The 26,515-nt window shown below is 46.3% G+C and overlaps 1 long non-coding RNA gene across 1 annotated transcript in view; it reads right to left on the bottom strand.

Moving 5' to 3' along the window:
• Nucleotides 1-26,515, bottom strand: part of LOC145536975 (uncharacterized) — a 411,144-nt gene that overhangs the window by 218,959 nt on the left and 165,670 nt on the right. Inside the window, exons 73-84 of the long non-coding RNA XR_014076109.1 lie at nt 25,423-25,733; nt 23,114-23,425; nt 20,805-21,115; nt 18,494-18,805; nt 16,185-16,495; nt 13,876-14,186; nt 11,567-11,877; nt 9,259-9,569; nt 6,949-7,259; nt 4,641-4,951; nt 2,333-2,643; nt 23-333 (exon numbers count right to left, since the gene is read on the bottom strand). This is a non-coding gene — a long non-coding RNA (uncharacterized LOC145536975). The remainder of the gene's footprint in view (nt 1-22; nt 334-2,332; nt 2,644-4,640; nt 4,952-6,948; nt 7,260-9,258; nt 9,570-11,566; nt 11,878-13,875; nt 14,187-16,184; nt 16,496-18,493; nt 18,806-20,804; nt 21,116-23,113; nt 23,426-25,422; nt 25,734-26,515) is intronic.

Raw genomic sequence — 26,515 nt, 5'->3', positions numbered from 1 at the left:
AGGAAACTGAGGCCCCGCTTACCTCCTTCCTGTGACTGGACTTCCTGGCAGCAGCTGGAGGGCTCCTTGGTCCTGGGCCCTCACTGATCAGATACTAAGCCTAGAACCTGACTGTCCACCGATCCTGCCAGATCACACAGAAAAGGTTGAGGGCCAGGCTTGAGTTCAGGTTCTGTTGTTCCTAAGTTGATCTGACCGGCCTCCACTGCTAGGCCTCGCAAGGAAGAGCAGCTCACACCTTTGGCCTGATCAAACTGTTTCCGCACGATGGCAGTGCTGTCCCAGAAGAGAGACATCTTGTTTCAACCATTCTTCTGCCTCTGCCCTTTGAACCTGAAAAAGACACCATAAACAGACAGACACCAGGAAATATGGCTGACTTGTATTTGACTCAATTCAGAGAAACCTGGTTATATTTCTACATTTTCTTTTTGGTTTCCATTGGACAAAGGTACCCAACTTTATCACTCATCTTCTGTTTTCCAGATTTCAATTTTTACTTGATCCCTTCTTTTTTTTTTTTTTATCTCCAGCATTTTTTCAAACTATCAAACTGTTTGGAGGCATCAAGTGGCAAACCTCTGGCATCCATGCGTAAGACACAAAAGAAATTGACTATACCTAAGGACTTGCCAAATCTAGGCAACAGGCCACATGTTTATTATCTTGTCTCACTCAGATGGTAAAGCATCTGCCTGCAATGTAAGAGACCCAGGTTTGATCCACGGGTCAGGAAGATTCCCTGGAAAAGGTCCTGGCTATGCACTCCAGTATTCTGGCCTGGAGAATTCAATGGACAAGAGGAGCCTGGTGGGTCTAAAGAGTCCGTGGGGTCGAAAGAGTCAGGCACAACTGAGGGAATAACACACACACTTCCCAAATTTGCTGGAGTCTTCATATTCTAGGCTTTGTGTGTTGAGTTGAAGAAGCCATTTGGTGAAGCTCTAGGATGACCCAGATACTTCTCATGACTGAATGCAGACAATGCCCTACTTGTAATCATACACTCTTACATGGCTATCAATTCCAATCAGATGGCACACGTGACTTTGTCTCATACTATCATCATATATAATTGGAAAAAAACAAGTATTTTCCATCTCATAAATGGCCTTAGCTAGAGTTCAGTTCAGTAGCTCAGTCGTGTCCAACTCTTTGCAACCCCACGGACTGCAGCACGCCAGGCTTTCCTTTCCATCACCAACTCCCAGAGCTTGCTCCAACTCATGTCCATGGAGTCAGTGATGCCATCCACCCATCTCATCCTCTGTCATCCCCTTCTCTTCCCACTTTCAGTCTTTCCCGCTATCAAGGTCTTGTCAAGTGAGTCAGTTCTTCGTATCAGACGACCAAAATATAGGAGTTTCAGCTTCAGCATCAGTCCCTCCAATGTATATTCGGGGTAGATTTCCTTTAGGATGTACTGGTTGGATCTCTGTGCAGTCCAAGGGACTCTCAAGAGTCTCCTGCCACACCACAGCTCAAAAGCATCAATGCTTTGATGCTCACCTGTCCTTATATTCCAACTCTCACATCCATGCATGCCTGCCAGAAAAACCATTGCTTTGACCAGACGGACCTTTGTTGGCAAAGAAATGTCTCTGTTTTTTAATATGCTGTCTAGGTTGCTCATAGCTTTACTTCCAAGGAGCAAGCGTCTTTTAATTTGATGGCTGCAGTCACCATCTGCAGTGATTTTGGAGTCCCCCAAAATAAAGTAAAGTACAGCAGTTTGCTTTCCATCTTAAAGCACAGGAAGGAAATAATGCTATCCTCCCTGGCAGGCTGCAGTCCATAGCGTCGCACAGAGTCTGACATGACTCAAGAGACTTAGCACACACCAACCCCAAAGCCAGGTCTTTGCCCCGCTCCCCTGCAAGAACTGAGATAACATCAGCGTCAGGTCAGGACAAAGGTATTGACCCTGGGCTTTAGAGTGAACCTGCAAAGACACAGAAGTTCGCAGCTGGTGGGTGGGTTCAGACAATGTAGGCCTTCCACTACATTTGTGATTTTCATCCACTTGAGCATCTGCAGGCTCCTAGAAAATATTCTGACTCAAACCAGCAAGTCAGTGTATTCCCATTCCTTCCATACAGGTCCTTCTCGCTCCAAGCCATGGTACTTTATTTAGACTTTTGGTCACCCTCAACTTCGTCAATGGCATCACCTATTTAAGGTACTTGGCATTAGGCCAGTCCATTGCACTCTGTCACTCCTGTCACAATGGGCCCAGGCCCTACAAAGGGCAGATTCACAAGACAAGTGCCCCCATTTTCAGTGCTTGGCTCTAAGGCCCACCACAATGTTAGGAAACTGAGGCCCCGCTTACCTCCTTCCTGTGACTGGACTTCCTGGCAGCAGCTGGAGGGCTCCTTGGTCCTGGGCCCTCACTGATCAGATACTAAGCCTAGAACCTGACTGTCCACCGATCCTGCCAGATCACACAGAAAAGGTTGAGGGCCAGGCTTGAGTTCAGGTTCTGTTGTTCCTAAGTTGATCTGACCGGCCTCCACTGCTAGGCCTCGCAAGGAAGAGCAGCTCACACCTTTGGCCTGATCAAACTGTTTCCGCACGATGGCAGTGCTGTCCCAGAAGAGAGACATCTTGTTTCAACCATTCTTCTGCCTCTGCCCTTTGAACCTGAAAAAGACACCATAAACAGACAGACACCAGGAAATATGGCTGACTTGTATTTGACTCAATTCAGAGAAACCTGGTTATATTTCTACATTTTCTTTTTGGTTTCCATTGGACAAAGGTACCCAACTTTATCACTCATCTTCTGTTTTCCAGATTTCAATTTTTACTTGATCCCTTCTTTTTTTTTTTTTATCTCCAGCATTTTTTCAAACTATCAAACTCTTTGGAGGCATCAAGTGGCAAACCTCTGGCATCCATGCGTAAGACACAAAAGAAATTGACTATACCTAAGGACTTGCCAAATCTAGGCAACAGGCCACATGTTTATTATCTTGTCTCACTCAGATGGTAAAGCATCTGCCTGCAATGCAAGAGACCCAGGTTTGATCCACAGGTCAGGAAGATTCCCTGGAAAAGGTCCTGGCTATGCACTCCAGTATTCTGGCCTGGAGAATTCAATGGACAAGAGGAGCCTGGTGGGTCTAAAGAGTCCGTGGGGTCCAAAGAGTCAGGCACAACTGAGGGAATAACACACACACTTCCCAAATTTGCTGGAGTCTTCATATTCTAGGCTTTGTGTGTTGAGTTGAAGAAGCCATTTGGTGAAGCTCTAGGATGACCCAGATACTTCTCATGACTGAATGCAGACAATGCCCTACTTGTAATCATACACTCTTACATGGCTATCAATTCCAATCAGATGGCACACGTGACTTTGTCTCATACTATCATCATATATAATTGGAAAAAAACAAGTATTTTCCATCTCATAAATGGCCTTAGCTAGAGTTCAGTTCAGTAGCTCAGTCGTGTCCAACTCTTTGCAACCCCACGGACTGCAGCACGCCAGGCTTTCCTTTCCATCACCAACTCCCAGAGCTTGCTCCAACTCATGTCCATGGAGTCAGTGATGCCATCCACCCATCTCATCCTCTGTCATCCCCTTCTCTTCCCACTTTCAGTCTTTCCCGCTATCAAGGTCTTGTCAAGTGAGTCAGTTCTTCGTATCAGACGACCAAAATATAGGAGTTTCAGCTTCAGCATCAGTCCCTCCAATGTATATTCGGGGTAGATTTCCTTTAGGATGGACTGGTTGGATCTCTGTGCAGTCCAAGGGACTCTCAAGAGTCTCCTGCCACACCACAGCTCAAAAGCATCAATGCTTTGATGCTCACCTGTCCTTATATTCCAACTCTCACATCCATGCATGCCTGCCAGAAAAACCATTGCTTTGACCAGACGGACCTTTGTTGGCAAAGAAATGTCTCTGTTTTTTAATATGCTGTCTAGGTGGGTCATAGCTTTACTTCCAAGGAGCAAGCGTCTTTTAATTCCATGGCTGCAGTCACCATCTGCAGTGATTTTGGAGTCCCCCAAAATGAAGTAAAGTACAGCAGTTTGCTTTCCATCTTAAAGCACAGGAAGGAAATAATGCTATCCTCCCTGGCAGGCTGCAGTCCATAGCGTCGCACAGAGTCTGACATGACTCAAGAGACTTAGCACACACCAACCCCAAAGCCAGGTCTTTGCCCCGCTGCCCTGCAAGAACTGAGATAACATCAGCGTCAGGTCAGGACAAAGGTATTGACCCTGGGCTTTAGAGTGAACCTGCAAAGACACAGAAGTTCGCAGCTGGTGGGTGGGTTCAGACAATGTAGGCCTTCCACTACATTTGTGATTTTCATCCACTTGAGCATCTGCAGGCTCCTAGAAAATATTCTGACTCAAACCAGCAAGTCAGTGTATTCCCATTCCTTCTATACAGGTCCTTCTTGCTCCAAGCCATGGTACTTTATTTAGACTTTTGGTCACCCTCAACTTCGTCAATGGCATCACCTATTTAAGGTACTTGGCATTAGGCCAGTCCATTGCACTCTGTCACTCTGTCACAATGGGCCCAGGCCCTACAAAGGGCAGATTCACAAGACAAGTGCCCCCATTTTCAGTGCTTGGCTCTAAGGCCCACCACAATGTTAGGAAACTGAGGCCCCGCTTACCTCCTTCCTGTGACTGGACTTCCTGGCAGCAGCTGGAGGGCTCCGTGGTCCTGGGCCCTCACTGATCAGATACTAAGCCTAGAACCTGACTGTCCACCGATCCTGCCAGATCACACAGAAAAGGTTGAGGGCCAGGCTTGAGTTCAGGTTCTGTTGTTCCTAAGTTGATCTGACCGGCCTCCACTGCTAGGCCTCGCAAGGAAGAGCAGCTCACACCTTTGGCCTGATCAAACTGTTTCCGCCCGATGGCAGTGCTGTCCCAGAAGAGAGACATCTTGTTTCAACCATTCTTCTGCCTCTGCCCTTTGAACCTGAAAAAAACACCATAAACAGACAGACACCAGGAAATATGGCTGACTTGTATTTGACTCAATTCAAAGAAACCTGGTTATATTTCTACATTTTCTTTTTGATTTCCATTGGAGAAAGGTACCCAACTTTATCACTCATCTTCTGTTTTCCAGATTTCAATTTTTACTTGATCACGTCTTTTATTTTTTTATCTCCAGCATTTTTTCAAACTATCAAACTGTTTGGAGGCATCAAGTGGCAAACCTCTGGCATCCATGCGTATGACACAAAAGAAAATGACTATACCTAAGGACTTGCCAAACCTAGGCAACAAGCCTCATGTTTATTATCTTGTCTCACTCAGATGGTAAAGCATCCGCCTGCAATGCAGGAGACCCAGGTTTGATCCTCGGGTCAGGAAGATTCCCTGGAAAAGGTCCTGGCTATGCACTCCAGTATTCTGGCCTGGAGAATTCAATGGACAAGAGGAGCCTGGTGGGTCTAAAGAGTCCGTGGGGTCCAAAGAGTCAGGCACAACTGAGGGAATAACACACACACTTCCCAAATTTGCTGGAGTCTTCATATTCTAGGCTTTGTGTGTAGAGTTGAAGAAGCCATTTGGTGAAGCTCTAGGATGATCCAGATACTTCCCATGACTGAATGCAGACAATGCCCTACTTGTAATCATACACTCTTACATGGCTATCAATTCCAATCAGATGGCACACGTGACTTTGTCTCATACTATCATCATATATAATTGGAAAAAAACAAGTATTTTCCATCTCATAAATGGCCTTAGCTAGAGTTCAGTTCAGTAGCTCAGTCGTGTCCAACTCTTTGCAACCCCACGGACTGCAGCACGCCAGGCTTTCCTTTCCATCACCAACTCCCAGAGCTTGCTCCAACTCATGTCCATGGAGTCAGTGATGCCATCCACCCATCTCATCCTCTGTCATCCCCTTCTCTTCCCACTTTCAGTCTTTCCCGCTATCAAGGTCTTGTCAAGTGAGTCAGTTCTTCGTATCAGACGACCAAAATATAGGAGTTTCAGCTTCAGCATCAGTCCCTCCAATGTATATTCGGGGTAGATTTCCTTTAGGATGGACTGGTTGGATCTCTGTGCAGTCCAAGGGACTCTCAAGAGTCTCCTGCCACACCACAGCTCAAAAGCATCAATGCTTTGATGCTCACCTGTCCTTATATTCCAACTCTCACATCCATGCATGCCTGCCAGAAAAACCATTGCTTTGACCAGACGGACCTTTGTTGGCAAAGAAATGTCTCTGTTTTTTAATATGCTGTCTAGGTTGCTCATAGCTTTACTTCCAAGGAGCAAGCGTCTTTTAATTTCATGGCTGCAGTCACCATCTGCAGTGATTTTGGAGTCCCCCAAAATAAAGTAAAGTACAGCAGTTTGCTTTCCATCTTAAAGCACAGGAAGGAAATAATGCTATCCTCCCTGGCAGGCTGCAGTCCATAGCGTCGCACAGAGTCTGACATGACTCAAGAGACTTAGCACACACCAACCCCAAAGCCAGGTCTTTGCCCCGCTGCCCTGCAAGAACTGAGATAATATCAGCGTCAGGTCAGGACAAAGGTATTGACCCTGGGCTTTAGAGTGAACCTGCAAAGACACAGAAGTTCGTAGCTGGTGGGTGGGTTCAGACAATGTAGGCCTTCCACTACATTTGTGATTTTCATCCACTTGAGCATCTGCAGGCTCCTAGAAAATATTCTGACTCAAACCAGCAAGTCAGTGTATTCCCATTCCTTCCATACAGGTCCTCCTTGCTCCAAGCCATGGTACTTTATTTAGACTTTTGGTCACCCTCAACTTCGTCAATGGCATCACCTATTTAAGGTACTTGGCATTAGGCCAGTCCATTGCACTCTGTCACTCCTGTCACAATGGGCCCAGGCCCTACAAAGGGCAGATTCACAAGACAAGTGCCCCCATTTTCAGTGCTTGGCTCTAAGGCCCACCACAATGTTAGGAAACTGAGGCCCCGCTTACCTCCTTCCTGTGACTGGACTTCCTGGCAGCAGCTGGAGGGCTCCTTGGTCCTGGGCCCTCACTGATCAGATACTAAGCCTAGAACCTGACTGTCCACCGATCCTGCCAGATCACACAGAAAAGGTTGAGGGCCAGGCTTGAGTTCAGGTTCTGTTGTTCCTAAGTTGATCTGACCGGCCTCCACTGCTAGGCCTCGCAAGGAAGAGCAGCTCACACCTTTGGCCTGATCAAACTGTTTCCGCACGATGGCAGTGCTGTCCCAGAAGAGAGACATCTTGTTTCAACCATTCTTCTGCCTCTGCCCTTTGAACCTGAAAAAGACACCATAAACAGACAGACACCAGGAAATATGGCTGACTTGTATTTGACTCAATTCAGAGAAACCTGGTTATATTTCTACATTTTCTTTTTGGTTTCCATTGGACAAAGGTACCCAACTTTATCACTCATCTTCTGTTTTCCAGATTTCAATTTTTACTTGATCCCTTCTTTTTTTTTTTTTTATCTCCAGCATTTTTTCAAACTATCAAACTGTTTGGAGGCATCAAGTGGCAAACCTCTGGCATCCATGCGTAAGACACAAAAGAAATTGACTATACCTAAGGACTTGCCAAATCTAGGCAACAGGCCACATGTTTATTATCTTGTCTCACTCAGATGGTAAAGCATCTGCCTGCAATGTAAGAGACCCAGGTTTGATCCACGGGTCAGGAAGATTCCCTGGAAAAGGTCCTGGCTATGCACTCCAGTATTCTGGCCTGGAGAATTCAATGGACAAGAGGAGCCTGGTGGGTCTAAAGAGTCCGTGGGGTCGAAAGAGTCAGGCACAACTGAGGGAATAACACACACACTTCCCAAATTTGCTGGAGTCTTCATATTCTAGGCTTTGTGTGTTGAGTTGAAGAAGCCATTTGGTGAAGCTCTAGGATGACCCAGATACTTCTCATGACTGAATGCAGACAATGCCCTACTTGTAATCATACACTCTTACATGGCTATCAATTCCAATCAGATGGCACACGTGACTTTGTCTCATACTATCATCATATATAATTGGAAAAAAACAAGTATTTTCCATCTCATAAATGGCCTTAGCTAGAGTTCAGTTCAGTAGCTCAGTCGTGACCAACTCTTTGCAACCCCACGGACTGCAGCACGCCAGGCTTTCCTTTCCATCACCAACTCCCAGAGCTTGCTCCAACTCATGTCCATGGAGTCAGTGATGCCATCCACCCATCTCATCCTCTGTCATCCCCTTCTCTTCCCACTTTCAGTCTTTCCCGCTATCAAGGTCTTGTCAAGTGAGTCAGTTCTTCGTATCAGACGACCAAAATATAGGAGTTTCAGCTTCAGCATCAGTCCCTCCAATGTATATTCGGGGTAGATTTCCTTTAGGATGGACTGGTTGGATCTCTGTGCAGTCCAAGGGACTCTCAAGAGTCTCCTGCCACACCACAGCTCAAAAGCATCAATGCTTTGATGCTCACCTGTCCTTATATTCCAACTCTCACATCCATGCATGCCTGCCAGAAAAACCATTGCTTTGACCAGACGGACCTTTGTTGGCAAAGAAATGTCTCTGTTTTTTAATATGCTGTCTAGGTGGGTCATAGCTTTACTTCCAAGGAGCAAGCGTCTTTTAATTCCATGGCTGCAGTCACCATCTGCAGTGATTTTGGAGTCCCCCAAAATGAAGTAAAGTACAGCAGTTTGCTTTCCATCTTAAAGCACAGGAAGGAAATAATGCTATCCTCCCTGGCAGGCTGCAGTCCATAGCGTCGCACAGAGTCTGACATGACTCAAGAGACTTAGCACACACCAACCCCAAAGCCAGGTCTTTGCCCCGCTGCCCTGCAAGAACTGAGATAACATCAGCGTCAGGTCAGGACAAAGGTATTGACCCTGGGCTTTAGAGTGAACCTGCAAAGACACAGAAGTTCGCAGCTGGTGGGTGGGTTCAGACAATGTAGGCCTTCCACTACATTTGTGATTTTCATCCACTTGAGCATCTGCAGGCTCCTAGAAAATATTCTGACTCAAACCAGCAAGTCAGTGTATTCCCATTCCTTCTATACAGGTCCTTCTTGCTCCAAGCCATGGTACTTTATTTAGACTTTTGGTCACCCTCAACTTCGTCAATGGCATCACCTATTTAAGGTACTTGGCATTAGGCCAGTCCATTGCACTCTGTCACTCCTGTCACAATGGGCCCAGGCCCTACAAAGGGCAGATTCACAAGACAAGTGCCCCCATTTTCAGTGCTTGGCTCTAAGGCCCACCACAATGTTAGGAAACTGAGGCCCCGCTTACCTCCTTCCTGTGACTGGACTTCCTGGCAGCAGCTGGAGGGCTCCGTGGTCCTGGGCCCTCACTGATCAGATACTAAGCCTAGAACCTGACTGTCCACCGATCCTGCCAGATCACACAGAAAAGGTTGAGGGCCAGGCTTGAGTTCAGGTTCTGTTGTTCCTAAGTTGATCTGACCGGCCTCCACTGCTAGGCCTCGCAAGGAAGAGCAGCTCACACCTTTGGCCTGATCAAACTGTTTCCGCCCGATGGCAGTGCTGTCCCAGAAGAGAGACATCTTGTTTCAACCATTCTTCTGCCTCTGCCCTTTGAACCTGAAAAAAACACCATAAACAGACAGACACCAGGAAATATGGCTGACTTGTATTTGACTCAATTCAAAGAAACCTGGTTATATTTCTACATTTTCTTTTTGATTTCCATTGGAGAAAGGTACCCAACTTTATCACTCATCTTCTGTTTTCCAGATTTCAATTTTTACTTGATCACGTCTTTTATTTTTTTATCTCCAGCATTTTTTCAAACTATCAAACTGTTTGGAGGCATCAAGTGGCAAACCTCTGGCATCCATGCGTATGACACAAAAGAAAATGACTATACCTAAGGACTTGCCAAACCTAGGCAACAAGCCACATGTTTATTATCTTGTCTCACTCAGATGGTAAAGCATCCGCCTGCAATGCAGGAGACCCAGGTTTGATCCTCGGGTCAGGAAGATTCCCTGGAAAAGGTCCTGGCTATGCACTCCAGTATTCTGGCCTGGAGAATTCAATGGACAAGAGGAGCCTGGTGGGTCTAAAGAGTCCGTGGGGTCCAAAGAGTCAGGCACAACTGAGGGAATAACACACACACTTCCCAAATTTGCTGGAGTCTTCATATTCTAGGCTTTGTGTGTAGAGTTGAAGAAGCCATTTGGTGAAGCTCTAGGATGATCCAGATACTTCCCATGACTGAATGCAGACAATGCCCTACTTGTAATCATACACTCTTACATGGCTATCAATTCCAATCAGATGGCACACGTGACTTTGTCTCATACTATCATCATATATAATTGGAAAAAAACAAGTATTTTCCATCTCATAAATGGCCTTAGCTAGAGTTCAGTTCAGTAGCTCAGTCGTGTCCAACTCTTTGCAACCCCACGGACTGCAGCACGCCAGGCTTTCCTTTCCATCACCAACTCCCAGAGCTTGCTCCAACTTATGTCCATGGAGTCAGTGATGCCATCCACCCATCTCATCCTCTGTCATCCCCTTCTCTTCCCACTTTCAGTCTTTCCCGCTATCAAGGTCTTGTCAAGTGAGTCAGTTCTTCGTATCAGACGACCAAAATATAGGAGTTTCAGCTTCAGCATCAGTCCCTCCAATGTATATTCGGGGTAGATTTCCTTTAGGATGGACTGGTTGGATCTCTGTGCAGTCCAAGGGACTCTCAAGAGTCTCCTGCCACACCACAGCTCAAAAGCATCAATGCTTTGATGCTCACCTGTCCTTATATTCCAACTCTCACATCCATGCATGCCTGCCAGAAAAACCATTGCTTTGACCAGACGGACCTTTGTTGGCAAAGAAATGTCTCTGTTTTTTAATATGCTGTCTAGGTTGCTCATAGCTTTACTTCCAAGGAGCAAGCGTCTTTTAATTCCATGGCTGCAGTCACCATCTGCAGTGATTTTGGAGTCCCCCAAAATAAAGTAAAGTACAGCAGTTTGCTTTCCATCTTAAAGCACAGGAAGGAAATAATGCTATCCTCCCTGGCAGGCTGCAGTCCATAGCGTCGCACAGAGTCTGACATGACTCAAGAGACTTAGCACACACCAACCCCAAAGCCAGGTCTTTGCCCCACTCCCCTGCAAGAACTGAGATAACATCAGCGTCAGGTCAGGACAAAGGTATTGACCCTGGGCTTTAGAGTGAACCTGCAAAGACACAGAAGTTCGCAGCTGGTGGGTGGGTTCAGACAATGTAGGCCTTCCACTACATTTGTGATTTTCATCCACTTGAGCATCTGCAGGCTCCTAGAAAATATTCTGACTCAAACCAGCAAGTCAGTGTATTCCCATTCCTTCCATACAGGTCCTTCTCGCTCCAAGCCATGGTACTTTATTTAGACTTTTGGTCACCCTCAACTTCGTCAATGGCATCACCTATTTAAGGTATTTGGCATTAGGCCAGTCCATTGCACTCTGTCACTCCTGTCACAATGGGCCCAGGCCCTACAAAGGGCAGATTCACAAGACAAGTGCCCCCATTTTCAGTGCTTGGCTCTAAGGCCCACCACAATGTTAGGAAACTGAGGCCCCGCTTACCTCCTTCCTGTGACTGGACTTCCTGGCAGCAGCTGGAGGGCTCCTTGGTCCTGGGCCCTCACTGATCAGATACTAAGCCTAGAACCTGACTGTCCACCGATCCTGCCAGATCACACAGAAAAGGTTGAGGGCCAGGCTTGAGTTCAGGTTCTGTTGTTCCTAAGTTGATCTGACCGGCCTCCACTGCTAGGCCTCGCAAGGAAGAGCAGCTCACACCTTTGGCCTGATCAAACTGTTTCCGCACGATGGCAGTGCTGTCCCAGAAGAGAGACATCTTGTTTCAACCATTCTTCTGCCTCTGCCCTTTGAACCTGAAAAAGACACCATAAACAGACAGACACCAGGAAATATGGCTGACTTGTATTTGACTCAATTCAGAGAAACCTGGTTATATTTCTACATTTTCTTTTTGGTTTCCATTGGACAAAGGTACCCAACTTTATCACTCATCTTCTGTTTTCCAGATTTCAATTTTTACTTGATCCCTTCTTTTTTTTTTTTTATCTCCAGCATTTTTTCAAACTATCAAACTCTTTGGAGGCATCAAGTGGCAAACCTCTGGCATCCATGCGTAAGACACAAAAGAAATTGACTATACCTAAGGACTTGCCAAATCTAGGCAACAGGCCACATGTTTATTATCTTGTCTCACTCAGATGGTAAAGCATCCGCCTGCAATGCAGGAGACCCAGGTTTGATCCACGGGTCAGGAAGATTCCCTGGAAAAGGTCCTGGCTATGCACTCCAGTATTCTGGCCTGGAGAATTCAATGGACAAGAGGAGCCTGGTGGGTCTAAAGAGTCCGTGGGGTCCAAAGAGTCAGGCACAACTGAGGGAATAACACACACACTTCCCAAATTTGCTGGAGTCTTCATATTCTAGGCTTTGTGTGTTGAGTTGAAGAAGCCATTTGGTGAAGCTCTAGGATGACCCAGATACTTCTCATGACTGAATGCAGACAATGCCCTACTTGTAATCATACACTCTTACATGGCTATCAATTCCAATCAGATGGCACACGTGACTTTGTCTCATACTATCATCATATATAATTGGAAAAAAACAAGTATTTTCCATCTCATAAATGGCCTTAGCTAGAGTTCAGTTCAGTAGCTCAGTCGTGTCCAACTCTTTGCAACCCCACGGACTGCAGCACGCCAGGCTTTCCTTTCCATCACCAACTCCCAGAGCTTGCTCCAACTCATGTCCATGGAGTCAGTGATGCCATCCACCCATCTCATCCTCTGTCATCCCCTTCTCTTCCCACTTTCAGTCTTTCCCGCTATCAAGGTCTTGTCAAGTGAGTCAGTTCTTCGTATCAGACGACCAAAATATAGGAGTTTCAGCTTCAGCATCAGTCCCTCCAATGTATATTCGGGGTAGATTTCCTTTAGGATGGACTGGTTGGATCTCTGTGCAGTCCAAGGGACTCTCAAGAGTCTCCTGCCACACCACAGCTCAAAAGCATCAATGCTTTGATGCTCACCTGTCCTTATATTCCAACTCTCACATCCATGCATGCCTGCCAGAAAAACCATTGCTTTGACCAGACGGACCTTTGTTGGCAAAGAAATGTCTCTGTTTTTTAATATGCTGTCTAGGTTGCTCATAGCTTTACTTCCAAGGAGCAAGCGTCTTTTAATTCCATGGCTGCAGTCACCATCTGCAGTGATTTTGGAGTCCCCCAAAATAAAGTAAAGTACAGCAGTTTGCTTTCCATCTTAAAGCACAGGAAGGAAATAATGCTATCCTCCCTGGCAGGCTGCAGTCCATAGCGTCGCACAGAGTCTGACATGACTCAAGAGACTTAGCACACACCAACCCCAAAGCCAGGTCTTTGCCCCGCTCCCCTGCAAGAACTGAGATAACATCAGCGTCAGGTCAGGACAAAGGTATTGACCCTGGGCTTTAGAGTGAACCTGCAAAGACACAGAAGTTCGCAGCTGGTGGGTGGGTTCAGACAATGTAGGCCTTCCACTACATTTGTGATTTTCATCCACTTGAGCATCTGCAGGCTCCTAGAAAATATTCTGACTCAAACCAGCAGGTCAGTGTATTCCCATTCCTTCCATACAGGTCCTTCTCGCTCCAAGCCATGGTACTTTATTTAGACTTTTGGTCACCCTCAACTTCGTCAATGGCATCACCTATTTAAGGTACTTGGCATTAGGCCAGTCCATTGCACTCTGTCACTCCTGTCACAATGGGCCCAGGCCCTACAAAGGGAAGATTCACAAGACAAGTGCCCCCATTTTCAGTGCTTGGCTCTAAGGCCCACCACAATGTTAGGAAACTGAGGCCCCGCTTACCTCCTTCCTGTGACTGGACTTCCTGGCAGCAGCTGGAGGGCTCCTTGGTCCTGGGCCCTCACTGATCAGATACTAAGCCTAGAACCTGACTGTCCACCGATCCTGCCAGATCACACAGAAAAGGTTGAGGGCCAGGCTTGAGTTCAGGTTCTGTTGTTCCTAAGTTGATCTGACCGGCCTCCACTGCTAGGCCTCGCAAGGAAGAGCAGCTCACACCTTTGGCCTGATCAAACTGTTTCCGCACGATGGCAGTGCTGTCCCAGAAGAGAGACATCTTGTTTCAACCATTCTTCTGCCTCTGCCCTTTGAACCTGAAAAAGACACCATAAACAGGCAGACACCAGGAAATATGGCTGACTTGTATTTGACTCAATTCAGAGAAACCTGGTTATATTTCTACATTTTCTTTTTGGTTTCCATTGGACAAAGGTACCCAACTTTATCACTCATCTTCTGTTTTCCAGATTTCAATTTTTACTTGATCCCTTCTTTTTTTTTTTTTATCTCCAGCATTTTTTCAAACTATCAAACTCTTTGGAGGCATCAAGTGGCAAACCTCTGGCATCCATGCGTATGACACAAAAGAAATTGACTATACCTAAGGACTTGCCAAATCTAGGCAACAGGCCACATGTTTATTATCTTGTCTCACTCAGATGGTAAAGCATCCGCCTGCAATGCAAGAGACCCAGGTTTGATCCACGGGTCAGGAAGATTCCCTGGAAAAGGTCCTGGCTATGCACTCCAGTATTCTGGCCTGGAGAATTCAATGGACAAGAGGAGCCTGGTGGGTCTAAAGAGTCCGTGGGGTCCAAAGAGTCAGGCACAACTGAGGGAATAACACACACACTTCCCAAATTTCCTGGAGTCTTCATATTCTAGGCTTTGTGTGTTGAGTTGAAGAAGCCATTTGGTGAAGCTCTAGGATGACCCAGATACTTCCCATGACTGAATGCAGACAATGCCCTACTTGTAATCATACACTCTTACATGGCTATCAATTCCAATCAGATGGCACACGTGACTTTCTCTCATACTATCATCATATATAATTGGAAAAAAACAAGTATTTTCCATCTCATAAATGGCCTTAGCTAGAGTTCAGTTCAGTAACTCAGTCGTGTCCAACTCTTTGCAACCCCACGGACTGCAGCACGCCAGGCTTTCCTTTCCATCACCAACTCCCAGAGCTTGCTCCAACTCATGTCCATGGAGTCAGTGATGCCATCCACCCATCTCATCCTCTGTCATCCCCTTCTCTTCCCACTTTCAGTCTTTCCCGCTATCAAGGTCTTGTCAAGTGAGTCAGTTCTTCGTATCAGACGACCAAAATATAGGAGTTTCAGCTTCAGCATCAGTCCCTCCAATGTATATTCGGGGTAGATTTCCTTTAGGATGGACTGGTTGGATCTCTGTGCAGTCCAAGGGACTCTCAAGAGTCTCCTGCCACACCACAGCTCAAAAGCATCAATGCTTTGACGCTCACCTGTCCTTATATTCCAACTCTCACATCCATGCATGCCTGCCAGAAAAACCATTGCTTTGACCAGACGGACCTTTGTTGGCAAAGAAATGTCTCTGTTTTTTAATATGCTGTCTAGGTTGCTCATAGCTTTACTTCCAAGGAGCAAGCGTCTTTTAATTCCATGGCTGCAGTCACCATCTGCAGTGATTTTGGAGTCCCCCAAAATAAAGTAAAGTACAGCAATTTGCTTTCCATCTTAAAGCACAGGAAGGAAATAATGCTATCCTCCCTGGCAGGCTGCAGTCCATAGCGTCGCACAGAGTCTGACATGACTCAAGAGACTTAGCACACACCAACCCCAAAGCCAGGTCTTTGACCCGCTCCCCTGCAAGAACTGAGATAACATCAGCGTCAGGTCAGGACAAAGGTATTGACCCTGGGCTTTAGAGTGAACCTGCAAAGACACAGAAGTTCGCAGCTGGTGGGTGGGTTCAGACAATGTAGGCCTTCCACTACATTTGTGATTTTCATCCACTTGAGCATCTGCAGGCTCCTAGAAAATATTCTGACTCAAACCAGCAAGTCAGTGTATTCCCATTCCTTCCATACAGGTCCTTCTTGCTCCAAGCCATGGTACTTTATTTAGACTTTTGGTCACCCTCAACTTCGTCAATGGCATCACCTATTTAAGGTACTTGGCATTAGGCCAGTCCATTGCACTCTGTCACTCCTGTCACAATGGGCCCAGGCCCTACAAAGGGCAGATTCACAAGACAAGTGCCCCCATTTTCAGTGCTTGGCTCTAAGGCCCACCACAATGTTAGGAAACTGAGGCCCCGCTTACCTCCTTCCTGTGACTGGACTTCCTGGCAGCAGCTGGAGGGCTCCTTGGTCCTGGGCCCTCACTGATCAGATACTAAGCCTAGAACCTGACTGTCCACCGATCCTGCCAGATCACACAGAAAAGGTTGAGGGCCAGGCTTGAGTTCAGGTTCTGTTGTTCCTAAGTTGATCTGACCGGCCTCCACTGCTAGGCCTCGCAAGGAAGAGCAGCTCACAGCTTTGGCCTGATCAAACTGTTTCCGCACGATGGCAGTGCTGTCCCAGAAGAGAGACATCTTGTTTCAACCATTCTTCTGCCTCTGTCCTTTGAACCTGAAAAAGACACCATAAACAGACAGACACCAGGAAATATGGCTGACTTGTATTTGACTCAATTCAAAGAAACTTGGTTATATTTCTACATTTTCTTTTTGGTTTCCATTGGACAAAGCTACCCAACTTTATCACTCATCTTCTGTTTTCCAGATTTCAATTTTTACTTGATCCCTTCTTTTTTTTTTTTTATCTCCAGCATTTTTTCAAACTATCAAACTGTTTGGAGGCATCAAGTGGCAAACCTCTGGCATCCATGCGTAAGACACAAAAGAAATTGACTATACCTAAGGACTTGCCAAATCTAGGCAACAGGCCACATGTTTATTATCTTGTCTCATTCAGATGGTAAAGCATCCGCCTGCAATGCAAGAGACCCAGGTTTGATCCACGGGTCAGGAAGATTCCCTGGAAAAGGTCCTGGCTATGCACTCCAGTATTCTGGCCTGGAGAATTCAATGGACAAGAGGGGCCTGGTGGGTCTAAAGAGTCCGTGGGGTCCAAAGAGTCAGGCACAACTGAGGGAATAACACACACACTTCCCAAATTTGCTGGAGTCTTCATATTCTAGGCTTTGTGTGTAGAGTTGAAGAAGCCATTTGGTGAAGCTCTAGGATGATCCAGATACTTCCCATGACTGAATGCAGACAATGCCCTACTTGTAATCATACACTCTTACATGGCTATCAATTCCAATCAGATGGCACACGTGACTTTGTCTCATACTATCATCATATATAATTGGAAAAAAACAAGTATTTTCCATCTCATAAATGGCCTTAGCTAGAGTTCAGTTCAGTAGCTCAGTCGTGTCCAACTCTTTGCAACCCCACGGACTGCAGCACGCCAGGCTTTCCTTTCCATCACCAACTCCCAGAGCTTGCTCCAACTCATGTCCATGGAGTCAGTGATGCCATCCACCCATCTCATCCTCTGTCATCCCCTTCTCTTCCCACTTTCAGTCTTTCCCGCTATCAAGGTCTTGTCAAGTGAGTCAGTTCTTCGTATCAGACGACCAAAATATAGGAGTTTCAGCTTCAGCATCAGTCCCTCCAATGTATATTCGGGGTAGATTTCCTTTAGGATGGACTGGTTGGATCTCTGTGCAGTCCAAGGGACTCTCAAGAGTCTCCTGCCACACCACAGCTCAAAAGCATCAATGCTTTGATGCTCACCTGTCCTTATATTCCAACTCTCACATCCATGCATGCCTGCCAGAAAAACCATTGCTTTGACCAGACGGACCTTTGTTGGCAAGGAAATGTCTCTGTTTTTTAATATGCTGTCTAGGTGGGTCATAGCTTTACTTCCAAGGAGCAAGCGTCTTTTAATTTCATGGCTGCAGTCACCATCTGCAGTGATTTTGGAGTCCCCCAAAATAAAGTAAAGTACAGCAGTTTGCTTTCCATCTTAAAGCACAGGAAGGAAATAATGCTATCCTCCCTGGCAGGCTGCAGTCCATAGCGTCGCACAGAGTCTGACATGACTCAAGAGACTTAGCACACACCAACCCCAACGCCTGGTCTTTGACCTGCTCCCCTGCAAGAACTGAGATAACATCAGCGTCAGGTCAGGACAAAGGTATTGACCCTGGGCTTTAGAGTGAACCTGCAAAGACACAGCAGTTCGCAGCTGGTGGGTGGGTTCAGACAATGTAGGCCTTCCACTACATTTGTGATTTTCATCCACTTGAGCATCTGCAGGCTCCTAGAAAATATTCTGACTCAAACCAGCAGGTCAGTGTATTGCCACTCCTTCCATACAGGTCCTTCTTGCTCCAAGCCATGGTACTTTATTTAGACTTTTGGTCACCCTCAACTTCGTCAATGGCATCACCTATTTAATGTACTTGGCATTAGGCCAGTCCATTGCACTCTGTCACTCCTGTCACAATGGGCCCAGGCCCTACAAAGGGCAGATTCACAAGACAAGTGCCCCCATTTTCAGTGCTTGGCTCTAAGGCCCACCACAATGTTAGGAAACTGAGGCCCCGCTTACCTCCTTCCTGTGACTGGGCTTCCTGGCAGCAGCTGGAGGGCTCCTTGGTCCTGGGCCCTCACTGATCAGATACTAAGCCTAGAACCTGACTGTCCACCGATCCTGCCAGATCACAGAGAAAAGGTTGAGAGGCCAGGCTTGAGTTCAGGTTCTGTTGTTCCTAAGTTGATCCGACCGGCCTCCACTGCTAGGCCTCGCAAGGAAGAGCAGCTCACAGCTTTGGCCTGATCAAACTGTTTCCGCACGATGGCAGTGCTGTCCCAGAAGAGACACATCTTGTTTCAACCATTCTTCTGCCTCTGCCCTTTAAACCTGAAAAAAACACCATAAACAGACAGACACCAGGAAATATGGCTGACTTGTATTTGACTCAATTCAGAGAAACCTGGTTATATTTCTACATTTTCTTTTTGGTTTCCATTGGACAAAGGTACCCAACTTTATCACTCATCTTCTGTTTTCCAGATTTCAATTTTTACTTGATCCCTTCTTTTTTTTTTTTTATCTCCAGCATTTTTTCAAACTATCAAACTGTTTGGAGGCATCAAGTGGCAAACCTCTGGCATCCATGCGTAAGACACAAAAGAAATTGACTATACCTAAGGACTTGCCAAATCTAGGCAACAGGCCACATGTTTATTATCTTGTCTCACTCAGATGGTAAAGCATCCGCCTGCAATGCAGGAGACCCAGGTTTGATCCACGGGTCAGGAAGATTCCCTGGAAAAGGTCCTGGCTATGCACTCCAGTATTCTGGCCTGGAGAATTCAATGGACAAGAGGCGCCTGGTGGGTCTAAAGAGTCCGTGGGGTCCAAAGAGTCAGGCACAACTGAGGGAATAACACACACACTTCCCAAATTTGCTGGAGTCTTCATATTCTAGGCTTTGTGTGTTGAGTTGAAGAAGCCATTTGGTGAAGCTCTAGGATGACCCAGATACTTCACATGACTGAATGCAGACAATGCCCTACTTGTAATCATACACTCTTACATGGCTACCAATTCCAATCAGATGGCACACGTGACTTTGTCTCATACTATCATCATATATAATTGGAAAAAAACAAGTATTTTCCATCTCATAAATGGCCTTAGCTAGAGTTCAGTTCAGTAACTCAGTCGTGTCCAACTCTTTGCAACCCCACGGACTGCAGCACGCCAGGCTTTCCTTTCCATCACCAACTCCCAGAGCTTGCTCCAACTCATGTCCATGGAGTCAGTGATGCCATCCACCCAGCTCATCCTCTGTCATCCCCTTCTCTTCCCACTTTCAGTCTTTCCCGCTATCAAGGTCTTGTCAAGTGAGTCAGTTCTTCGTATCAGACGACCAAAATATAGGAGTTTCAGCTTCAGCATCAGTCCCTCCAATGTATATTCGGGGTAGATTTCCTTTAGGATGGACTGGTTGGATCTTTGTGCAGTCCAAGGGACTCTCAAGAGTCTCCTGCCACACCACAGCTCAAAAGCATCAATGCTTTGATGCTCACCTGTCCTTATATTCCAACTCTCACATCCATGCATGCCTGCCAGAAAAACCATTGCTTTGACCAGACGGACCTTTGTTGGCAAGGAAATGTCTCTGTTTTTTAATATGCTGTCTAGGTTGGTCATAGCTTTACTTCCAAGGAGCAAGCATCTTTTAATTTCATGGCTGCAAGTCACCATCTGCAGTGATTTTGGAGTCCCCCAAAATAAAGTAAAGTACAGCAGTTTGCTTTCCATCTTAAAGCACAGGAAGGAAATAATGCTATCCTCCCTGGCAGGCTGCAGTCCACAGCGTCGCACAGAGTCTGACATGACTCAAGAGACTTAGCACACACCAACCCCAAAGCCAGGTCTTTGACCCGCTCCCCTGCAAGAACTGAGATAACATCAGCGTCAGGTCAGGACAAAGGTATTGACCCTGGGCTTTAGAGTGAACCTACAAAGACACAGCAGTTCGCAGCTGGTGGGTGGGTTCAGACAATGTAGGCCTTCCACTACATTTGTGGTTTTCATCCACTTGAGCATCTGCAGGCTCCTAGAAAATATTCTGACTCAAACCAGCAAGTCAGTGTATTCCCATTCCTTCCATACAGGTCCTTCTTGCTCCAAGCCATGGTACTTTATTTAGACTTTTGGTCACCCTCAACTTCGTCAATGGCATCACCTATTTAAGGTACTTGGCATTAGGCCAGTCCATTGCACTCTGTCACTCCTGTCACAATGGGCCCAGGCCCTACAAAGGGCAGATTCACAAGACAAGTGCCCCCATTTTCAGTGCTTGGCTCTAAGGCCCACCACAATGTTAGGAAACTGAGGCCCCGCTTACCTCCTTCCTGTGACTGGACTTCCTGGCAGCAGCTGGAGGGCTCCTTGGTCCTGGGCCCTCACTGATCAGATACTAAGCCTAGAACCTGACTGTCCACCGATCCTGCCAGATCACACAGAAAAGGTTGAGGGCCAGGCTTGAGTTCAGGTTCTGTTGTTCCTAAGTTGATCTGACCGGCCTCCACTGCTAGGCCTCGCAAGGAAGAGCAGCTCACACCTTTGGCCTGATCAAACTGTTTCCGCACGATGGCAGTGCTGTCCCAGAAGAGAGACATCTTGTTTCAACCATTCTTCTGCCTCTGCCCTTTGAACCTGAAAAAGACACCATAAACAGACAGACACCAGGAAATATGGCTGACTTGTATTTGACTCAATTCAGAGAAACCTGGTTATATTTCTACATTTTCTTTTTGGTTTCCATTGGACAAAGGTACCCAACTTTATCACTCATCTTCTGTTTTCCAGATTTCAATTTTTACTTGATCCCTTCTTTTTTTTTTTTTATCTCCAGCATTTTTTCAAACTATCAAACTCTTTGGAGGCATCAAGTGGCAAACCTCTGGCATCCATGCGTAAGACACAAAAGAAATTGACTATACCTAAGGACTTGCCAAATCTAGGCAACAGGCCACATGTTTATTATCTTGTCTCACTCAGATGGTAAAGCATCCGCCTGCAATGCAAGAGACTCAGGTTTGATCCACGGGTCAGGAAGATTCCCTGGAAAAGGTCCTGGCTATGCACTCCAGTATTCTGGCCTGGAGAATTCAATGGACAAGAGGAGCCTGGTGGGTCTAAAGAGTCCGTGGGGTCCAAAGAGTCAGGCACAACTGAGGGAATAACACACACACTTCCCCAATTTCCTGGAGTCTTCATATTCTAGGCTTTGTGTGTAGAGTTGAAGAAGCCATTTGGTGAAGCTCTAGGATGATCCAGATACTTCCCATGACTGAATGCAGACAATGCCCTACTTATAATCATACACTCTTACATGGCTATCAATTCCAATCAGATGGCACACGTGACTTTGTCTCATACTATCATCATATATAATTGGAAAAAAACAAGTATTTTCCATCTCATAAATGGCCTTAGCTAGAGTTCAGTTCAGTAGCTCAGTCGTGTCCAACTCTTTGCAACCCCACGGACTGCAGCACGCCAGGCTTTCCTTTCCATCACCAACTCCCAGAGCTTGCTCCAACTCATGTCCATGGAGTCAGTGATGCCATCCACCCATCTCATCCTCTGTCATCCCCTTCTCTTCCCACTTTCAGTCTTTCCCGCTATCAAGGTCTTGTCAAGTGAGTCAGTTCTTCGTATCAGACGACCAAAATATAGGAGTTTCAGCTTCAGCATCAGTCCCTCCAATGTATATTCGGGGTAGATTTCCTTTAGGATGGACTGGTTGGATCTCTGTGCAGTCCAAGGGACTCTCAAGAGTCTCCTGCCACACCACAGCTCAAAAGCATCAATGCTTTGATGCTCACCTGTCCTTATATTCCAACTCTCACATCCATGCATGCCTGCCAGAAAAACCATTGCTTTGACCAGACGGACCTTTGTTGGCAAGGAAATGTCTCTGTTTTTTAATATGCTGTCTAGGTGGGTCATAGCTTTACTTCCAAGGAGCAAGCGTCTTTTAATTTCATGGCTGCAGTCACCATCTGCAGTGATTTTGGAGTCCCCCAAAATAAAGTAAAGTACAGCAGTTTGCTTTCCATCTTAAAGCACAGGAAGGAAATAATGCTATCCTCCCTGGCAGGCTGCAGTCCATAGCGTCGCACAGAGTCTGACATGACTCAAGAGACTTAGCACACACCAACCCCAACGCCTGGTCTTTGACCTGCTCCCCTGCAAGAACTGAGATAACATCAGCGTCAGGTCAGGACAAAGGTATTGACCCTGGGCTTTAGAGTGAACCTGCAAAGACACAGCAGTTCGCAGCTGGTGGGTGGGTTCAGACAATGTAGGCCTTCCACTACATTTGTGATTTTCATCCACTTGAGCATCTGCAGGCTCCTAGAAAATATTCTGACTCAAACCAGCAGGTCAGTGTATTGCCACTCCTTCCATACAGGTCCTTCTTGCTCCAAGCCATGGTACTTTATTTAGACTTTTGGTCACCCTCAACTTCGTCAATGGCATCACCTATTTAAGGTACTTGGCATTAGGCCAGTCCATTGCACTCTGTCACTCCTGTCACAATGGGCCCAGGCCCTACAAAGGGCAGATTCACAAGACAAGTGCCCCCATTTTCAGTGCTTGGCTCTAAGGCCCACCACAATGTTAGGAAACTGAGGCCCCGCTTACCTCCTTCCTGTGACTGGACTTCCTGGCAGCAGCTGGAGGGCTCCTTGGTCCTGGGCCCTCACTGATCAGATACTAAGCCTAGAACCTGACTGTCCACCGATCCTGCCAGATCACAGAGAAAAGGTTGAGAGGCCAGGCTTGAGTTCAGGTTCTGTTGTTCCTAAGTTGATCCGACCGGCCTCCACTGCTAGGCCTCGCAAGGAAGAGCAGCTCACAGCTTTGGCCTGATCAAACTGTTTCCGCACGATGGCAGTGCTGTCCCAGAAGAGACACATCTTGTTTCAACCATTCTTCTGCCTCTGCCCTTTAAACCTGAAAAAAACACCATAAACAGACAGACACCAGGAAATATGGCTGACTTGTATTTGACTCAATTCAGAGAAACCTGGTTATATTTCTACATTTTCTTTTTGGTTTCCATTGGACAAAGGTACCCAACTTTATCACTCATCTTCTGTTTTCCAGATTTCAATTTTTACTTGATCACGTCTTTTATTTTTTTATCTTCAGCATTTTTTCAAACTATCAAACTGTTTGGAGGCATCAAGTGGCAAACCTCTGGCATCCATGCGTATGACACAAAAGAAAATGACTATACCAAAGGACTTGCCAAATCTAGGCAACAGGCCACATGTTTATTATCTTGTCTCACTCAGATGGTAAAGCATCCGCCTGCAATGCAGGAGACCCAGGTTTGATCCTCGGGTCAGGAAGATTCCCTGGAAAAGGTCCTGGCTATGCACTCCAGTATTCTGGCCTGGAGAATTCAATGGACAAGAGGAGCCTGGTGGGTCTAAAGAGTCCGTGGGGTCCAAAGAGTCAGGCACAACTGAGGGAATAACACACACAATTCCCCAATTTGCTGGCGTCTTCATATTCTAGGCTTTGTGTGTTGAGTTGAAGAAGCCATTTGGTGAAGCTCTAGGATGATCCAGATACTTCCCATGACTGAATGCAGACAATGCCCTACTTGTAATCATACACTCTTACATGGCTATCAATTCCAATCAGATGGCACACGTGACTTTGTCTCATACTATCATCATATATAATTGGAAAAAAACAAGTATTTTCCATCTCATAAATGGCCTTAGCTAGAGTTCAGTTCAGTAGCTCAGTCGTGTCCAACTCTTTGCAACCCCACGGACTGCAGCACGCCAGGCTTTCCTTTCCATCACCAACTCCCAGAGCTTGCTCCAACTCATGTCCATGGAGTCAGTGATGCCATCCACCCATCTCATCCTCTGTCATCCCCTTCTCTTCCCACTTTCAGTCTTTCCCGCTATCAAGGTCTTGTCAAATGAGTCAGTTCTTCGTATCAGACGACCAAAATATAGGAGTTTCAGCTTCAGCATCAGTCCCTCCAATGTATATTCGGGGTAGATTTCCTTTAGGATGGACTGGTTGGATCTCTGTGCAGTCCAAGGGACTCTCAAGAGTCTCCTGCCACACCACAGCTCAAAAGCATCAATGCTTTGATGCTCACCTGTCCTTATATTCCAACTCTCACATCCATGCATGCCTGCCAGAAAAACCATTGCTTTGACCAGACGGACCTTTGTTGGCAAAGAAATGTCTCTGTTTTTTAATATGCTGTCTAGGTTGGTCATAGCTTTACTTCCAAGGAGCAAGCGTCTTTTAATTTCATGGCTGCAGTCACCATCTGCAGTGATTTTGGAGTCCCCCAAAATAAAGTAAAGTACAGCAGTTTGCTTTCCATCTTAAAGCACAGGAAGGAAATAATGCTATCCTCCCTGGCAGGCTGCAGTCCATAGCGTCGCACAGAGTCTGACATGACTCAAGAGACTTAGCACACACCAACCCCAAAGCCAGGTCTTTGCCCCGCTCCCCTGCAAGAACTGAGATAACATCAGCGTCAGGTCAGGACAAAGGTATTGACCCTGGGCTTTAGAGTGAACCTGCAAAGACACAGAAGTTCGCAGCTGGTGGGTGGGTTCAGACAATGTAGGCCTTCCACTACATTTGTGATTTTCATCCACTTGAGCATCTGCAGGCTCCTAGAAAATATTCTGACTCAAACCAGCAAGTCAGTGTATTCCCATTCCTTCCATACAGGTCCTTCTTGCTCCAAGCCATGGTACTTTATTTAGACTTTTGGTCACCCTCAACTTCGTCAATGGCATCACCTATTTAAGGTACTTGGCATTAGGCCAGTCCATTGCACTCTGTCACTCCTGTCACAATGGGCCCAGGCCCTACAAAGGGCAGATTCACAAGACAAGTGCCCCCATTTTCAGTGCTTGGCTCTAAGGCCCACCACAATGTTAGGAAACTGAGGCCCCGCTTACCTCCTTCCTGTGACTGGACTTCCTGGCAGCAGCTGGAGGGCTCCTTGGTCCTGGGCCCTCACTGATCAGATACTAAGCCTAGAACCTGACTGTCCACCGATCCTGCCAGATCACACAGAAAAGGTTGAGGGCCAGGCTTGAGTTCAGGTTCTGTTGTTCCTAAGTTGATCTGACCGGCCTCCACTGCTAGGCCTCGCAAGGAAGAGCAGCTCACAGCTTTGGCCTGATCAAACTGTTTCCGCACGATGGCAGTGCTGTCCCAGAAGAGAGACATCTTGTTTCAACCATTCTTCTGCCTCTGCCCTTTGAACCTGAAAAAGACACCATAAACAGACAGACACCAGGAAATATGGCTGACTTGTATTTGACTCAATTCAGAGAAACCTGGTTATATTTCTACATTTTCTTTTTGGTTTCCATTGGACAAAGGTACCCAACTTTATCACTCATCTTCTGTTTTGCAGATTTCAATTTTTACTTGATCCCTTCTTTTTTTTTTTTTATCTCCAGCATTTTTTCAAACCATCAAACTCTTTGGAGGCATCAAGTGGCAAACCTCTGGCATCCATGCGTAAGACACAAAAGAAATTGACTATACCTAAGGACTTGCCAAATCTAGGCAACAGGCCACATGTTTATTATCTTGTCTCACTCAGATGGTAAAGCATCCGCCTGCAATGCAAGAGACCCAGGTTTGATCCACGGGTCAGGAAGATTCCCTGGAAAAGGTCCTGGCTATGCACTCCAGTATTCTGGCCTGGAGAATTCAATGGACAAGAGGAGCCTGGTGGGTCTAAAGAGTCCGTGGGGTCCAAAGAGTCAGGCACAACTGAGGGAATAACACACACACTTCCCCAATTTCCTGGAGTCTTCATATTCTAGGCTTTGTGTGTAGAGTTGAAGAAGCCATTTGGTGAAGCTCTAGGATGATCCAGATACTTCCCATGACTGAATGCAGACAATGCCCTACTTGTAATCATACACTCTTACATGGCTATCAATTCCAATCAGATGGCACACGTGACTTTGTCTCATACTATCATCATATATAATTGGAAAAAAACAAGTATTTTCCATCTCATAAATGGCCTTA

Source organism: Giraffa tippelskirchi, chromosome X (genome assembly GCF_054371585.1).
Source record: "Giraffa tippelskirchi isolate mGirTip1 chromosome X, T2T-mGirTip1v1.2.pri, whole genome shotgun sequence".
NCBI lineage: Eukaryota > Metazoa > Chordata > Mammalia > Artiodactyla > Giraffidae > Giraffa > Giraffa tippelskirchi.
The sequence above is the reverse complement of the archived record's forward strand: the minus strand, read 5'-3'. Positions and strand labels throughout refer to the sequence as shown.